This window comes from Diachasma alloeum, unplaced genomic scaffold (genome assembly GCF_001412515.2).
Source record: "Diachasma alloeum isolate Michigan unplaced genomic scaffold, Dall2.0 Dall_scaffold_00551, whole genome shotgun sequence".
Classification (NCBI taxonomy): Eukaryota; Metazoa; Arthropoda; class Insecta; order Hymenoptera; family Braconidae; genus Diachasma; species Diachasma alloeum.
In genome coordinates, this window is record NW_021680683.1 from 49,396 (window position 1) to 55,620 (window position 6,225).

Below are 6,225 nucleotides of genomic sequence, written 5' to 3' on the forward strand. Positions count from 1 at the left end.
GGCGAGAGAGAGCGCGAATATTTTCCAGTGGCAAGACAAAGACAGCGGAACCACGATTAGTGTGCGCATGTGCATGTATGCAGCGGGCCTTTGCGTGCAGCCTCATCGCCGTGCAAAATGTAGGGTCAGAGCCCGGCATGCTCCTCATTGAATTGAAACACAGGATTGAGAAAGCTGCACTCAAATGTCACATCACGACACATCTTTTCGGAGTTTTTTTTATCGTTTGCAACAATTTTAATACATGCAAGTTCGTTGCACCTGCCGACCTGCCTCTCTTCATTAATTATGCTTTTGTCCTCCATGCTGGATTATTTCCCCCTAACATACCATAAATGAAATAACACATGCTAACCTACTTTCTAGCACAGGATATTCACAAACGGTGAATCTCTCTGGTATACTCGGTAATATGTTTGCACCCAACTTGTTTGAATACTAAATATTGACAATAGCAAGTTTCTGCTCTCTGTGACGTACATCAACACCATGAAGTATCCATTATACAATTTTAATTATTTACAATTTGAAATTATGCAGAAACTGGCATTGGAAAATAATATATGCAATTAATATTTATGATACAATTAGCAAAGTGAAGATTTTAAACTCATGTCACTTGATATATCAGTTATTAATTCCTCAACTCGTTTGTTTGATATTGAAATAATAGTCTGGAAGCCTGAAATATAAAACATAAATAAATAACACCATTCATCAGTATTAGTAATATTGGTAATATGAATAAAAAACCTCAATTTAATTTCAATTGCAACAGTACTTGACCTCCATTTGCGTATCAAGATTCATGTCCACGTAAACAGCATTCTTATATGGCAATTTCTTCTACATTACTTAATCACCGCATTGAAAAAGACGTTTGTATTTTAACCTCAACACCCAACGGTTTAGTCCAGTCAATAAAGGTCTGAACCGCATGGTTTTGCTAATCAGCCTGGTTTTTTGCATGTGAATAGTTTTTGTGATCATAATGAAGAAATAGGACGGTTGGGGGTGCTCACCTTTCAGGTAAGGGTGAAAAATTGAAAAATTACCCCCAAAAACACGTTTTTTTGCGAATAACTAAAAAAGTATTAAAGTTACGATGTAAAAGGTTATTATAAAAATTGTAGAGCGCAAAATTTTCTACAAGAAAAGTCCTGATGAATTTTCCCCTATCTAGCATTCTTCATCCCCCAGAGCGGTCGGAAAGGGTAGGGGTGATACAAATGATGAAAAAAATTCTAAGAATTTATTTTTTCAATTTTTTTTTCCCGCCAAACGTTTTTTGGAGGCTCCGACTTAGGGCTGAATTTTTTTCACCCCATTGGTAAGGGGTTCTCACTTAAAAATAGCCGATAATCAATTTCAATTTTTTACTAATCGACAAATCGATTTTTTTTCCTCCATAATTTTAATTATAATTTTTAGAAAAAGTTTCGTTTGAAACTTTTTTTTTTATCTCGAACAGGTTTTTAGTTATACGCGATTTTCGGTAAATAATTTTCCGCTTGAGAATCACCGGGAGTGGGGAGCCCGGAGCCGGTAGGGGAGGTACGCGTGAGAGAGACACGCGATATATGTCGGCACCGCTCGCACTCCCATGAGTCTCTCCGACTCAATGCGCATGCGCGTGACGTCACCGCCCAAGTAGCACACTTGTCCGAAAAGTATCTACAAGTTATCTTTATCTGGTTGGCGTTTGGACAAGGGGAAAATGATGTCAATACGGTGGAGGTTGGATAACTTTTTTCAAGACATCTTTCAGATGTTCTCTGAAAGACAACTCCTACATGTTATTGAATGAGACGTGTCTGGAAGACGACTGAAGATCGTCAATCATGATCGATACCTTTTTTTTGTTAACGGAAAAGAGACGTTTTCTCGCATTCCATTACGGTAGACGTGAATACGGTATCTGAAAGTTATCCTCACTTCCAGCCTCAACGATACCGCCGTTTACGATATCTGAATGATGTCGATTTGACGGAGTACATTACGATAGAGTTTTTCAGCACATCTGAAAGTTATACATTATCCGTCATTCAGGACTTATAACTATTTTCTGATTCCTCAAAGACATCCATTTTCCGATAACATGGGGCTGACTCTGCACAGTTATCTTGAAGGGGTATTTTTTTCGACGATTTGCAGAGACCGGAAGTGGATATCCAAGAGTGGTCTTTTTTTTGCCGGCGAAATTCATCCAAGTGATAGTTTTTATCTGATACCGAAAAGGTAACTATTCCAGGATAGTCACGTGACATATTCTAGAAACGACCACAAGAGGGTGTCCTACTGTTGACATATTTTTGAATCATTTATCGTAACATTTCATTGTCACCGGGTTGGGCATCAGATGGATACCTTCTGGATTCTTTTGTCTAGAGACTTTTCCAGATATTGTGTTACGCAGTGTCATTTGTGATTCGGTTGCATACAGTGAACAATGCTCTGTGGAATTACATCTGTAATCTCTCAAAATAATCTCATTGATGTAAGTAAATACTCTGAAGAGTGTGCTGAAGCTGAATTTCATCGAATTAAAATATTTTTCATCCATTCCGTATGTTTTCAGTGGCTAATTGGTAAATACTGATCAACTGCGTCATATGTATTCACTGGATCCAGAGTGACAGCGTGCATTGGGATAAAACACGAAAATTTTCATTACAATCCGCAAGTCTTGAAATATCTTTGACACCGTGAGTAATTAATTTTCATTGATCAATCAAGTTCTAATTTTGAAATCAGGAATGTTCGCAAATATTTTTTCGGTCTCCATTGTGATTCCTGGTGCCATTTTCGCCTTATTAGTTATTGTTGTTATTACTATGTTACAAACAAAAAAAATCAAATCCTTCAGTGAGTTATCTCGTCGACAGCAATATTTCTCCGAGCATCAATTTTTATGGTTAGACTCTCATAAGCATGTCATAACATTCTCCATTGTTATTTACAGAAATTGTTATAGGCAAATGTAAAGAGAAACAATTAGTTTATGACAAAGATACCATCCAAAAGAAAATAAGGGAATGGCTACGTCGATCAGGAGATCGAATCAAGGCAAAACAAAAGCAGGAAAAAAAACCAGAGCCCGTCTGCGAGAAGCTGCAACTAATAATTCTTAAAACTCACTCAAATGTTATTTGAAAATTCGTATCGTTAAACACTTCATAATATATATTGTAAGATTCACACCGTGATACAAAACCAAATTTATAAAATAAGTGTTTTGTGATTTATTTTGAAAAGAAAAGAAAAGAAGAAAAATTGAGCTTCACTTTGTTATATAGAAAAACTGAGGTCATATATGACTTACCAGCTCAAAAGGGCTTATATCGTCAAGAGTTCCAGTAGTGTTTATTGATGTACAAAAGTGTATATAAAGTAAGTGAAAGAAGATTTATCAGATCATAAGTTATAGCGTCTTCATGACAACAACGATACTTATATTTGCATATCTCTCTTCGTGAGAGGATTGGTATTTCTTTTTTTGTACGTAAATTGAAAGTTTAATAATTTACTGTTTTGTAAACTCAAAAAGGAGGAAGAGCAGTGTAATAAAAGTGTTGAAATATAGCGCCCTACGCCAGTCTCCCTCTTTACCGACAGTGTGGCAGACTGTGTCGCCAAGGCGCCGTTGCGCCTCTCAATGATATACTCGTACTATGCACCACTTGTGCCTCGACCGTTGTCGCGTTACGTTGCTGAATAAAGCTTAATTACTTTGACGATTATAAAACTGTGTTTAATCATTATTTCTATCCCAGATAACCCTTCAGGTTATGGGCCGAGCACACTTCAACTGTGCGTGATTAAAATTTATCATAAATAAAAGGATTGGAAGCGATAAATCGGAAATTCCAAAAAGGACGCTATCGGGCGGCCGGGCACGTGTCCGGGTGGATCACACGCGTTCGTGCAAATCACAAGGAACATCCAAAAGAGAAAAATATTGAGGCGAGCTGGGGAGTGACTTCAGAAGGAAAGGAAAATGGAAAGTAATAAGAGGAAAAGTAAGTTCTGAAAAATACATGTAATAAGTGCAGTGAATTAACGAGACCGAGAGAGGGGATCAAAATGGCGGCTGGAAATTAATTGTCCACGACGCCGACCTGAAATCGAGAATTTTAGATTAAAAAGAATTAATAAAGAAATCCCATTAAATTCACAAAAATCACTGAAAAGCATAAAATATCTTTTGTCATAAATAAAATCAAATTTAAAGCAAAACAATAGAAGAAAGCCAAGTGACACCGAGACAATAGTTTCTCGGCGGGGAAGGCAAGCACAGGCTTCAACAGGCTTCAACAAGTAGACGCAACGGGTGGGTTGCGCGTGCAACCGGGGTGCGTCTGAGAGAGAGGGACGACTGCAGTCCCACACACATTGCTCGAGCAAGGCGAGAACAATAAGAAATAGAAAGAAAAATAAAAATTAGTGTGTATATATAAAAATTGGTGTGAAAAACAAAAATTCTCTCTTTCTCGGCCGCGTTCCGCGTGTGTGCGGGGTCCACCAGCGTAATGTAAAGTAATAAAATAAAATCAACAGACACTAGTGCAAAATTGAAATTCATGAATTAAGGATGCATCAAAATCGAAATATTTAATTGGCAAGAATATTGAATCTAGAAGTATTTGATAGGCGAGAATAACAAATTAAATATTTGACGGGTCGAACCAAAGAAATTGAATTTTTAGAAATTGCCATCTTCAGACGAAGATATTTATAAATTAAAATTACAGCTGATAAGGAACTCTTGCATGAAGTGTGGAGACTCCTGATCAGACAACATTTAATCGAAGGAAACCACGAGGGAGAACTAGTCTCCCTGGCAATAGTAGACGATAAAGTGTATGTTCTACCAGACAAAGGAACAGGATATGTAACAGGGGAGACATCAGGCATACGTGTTAATGGGCGAGCATACTATACACATTAGAAACACGGAATATTAAGACGTCAAATCGCTTGAGAAAATTAAATCAATCTCTTGCAATCATAAAAGACTTAAGTGTGTTTGAAGGAGGTCTTATTTTTAGATTTTCTGAAGAGCACACTCATCCTGGATTCGGTTTGTTTATGTTTAGCAAGTCGAGTCTGGGATTTCGGACCTGAATACAAAAACTGTAACCAGATACAATAATCCTCAATTTTTCGGTCTCTTTAAAATTAGATAAAAGAGAATTCACAGGGGATCAATGGAGATGTCTAACTGTGTTAGAAGCTGCATTGTTGGCCGAAAATAAGCCAATGTATCTACCAGGTTACGGTCCGAAGAGTCCAATGTCAACAACAGCTGTAATCGAGTATAGGTCAAGGAACATGAACAAAGACTTGGGAAACACGGAGGCGAGGGCCACAGGCGAGTCCAAGTCAATCAAATCGACTGGAGGCGAGACGAATGGCGGCGAGATAAGTGCAGGCGGGAAAAACACAGGTAATATTAATGCTGAGAAAACTGACCAAATCAAACCGAAACCCAAGATTACTGCAGGCAATAAAGTAAATATTAAATTGTAATTGATAAAATCTAATCTAGATGATGAATCAGTTGAGCCTAACGGCAACAAGACTGTCAAGACAGTTTCTGTAGACATACAGCTGGCTGAGCTGAAGAGCATGGTGGAAAAATTGTGCAACTCAAATATAACTTCAACAAAGGCACTGTATGAAAGTTTAACAGAACAGAAACCAGTTGAGACTAAATGCTGAAGCGAGAGCAAAAGATAAAAAGGAAGTACAGGAGCTGTTGAGTGCCCTGGACAAAAAGCACAACGATAAAATAGAAGAAGTAAAAAGAACTTTCAATGAATGTAGCACTAATGTCGAATCATCAATTAAGGTAACAACAAACAAGAAAAAATTAGACGGAGGAGTGGCGTCAAATGAGCATACGAATCTAGAAAATCAAATTAGTTCAATAGTCAATAAGCAGATTAATGAAATTAATCAGACAAAGTCAAGTCAAGGAAACAATCAAAATCCGTTGAAACAATTAACTAGCGAGGTAACAAATAAATTACAAATCGAATTGCTTGACAAAGGAATGAGCTTTAAAAGAGATTATAAAATGGACAGCAAAATGAAGTATGAACATTTCTATGATTATTTTTCGTCAGAAATCAAAACGAATAAACTCTTACACATCATTGACGATAGCATTCTGGTTACTGTGGATGAGGAAACTCTTGCAGAACAGAAGCATAAAGTTAGAGA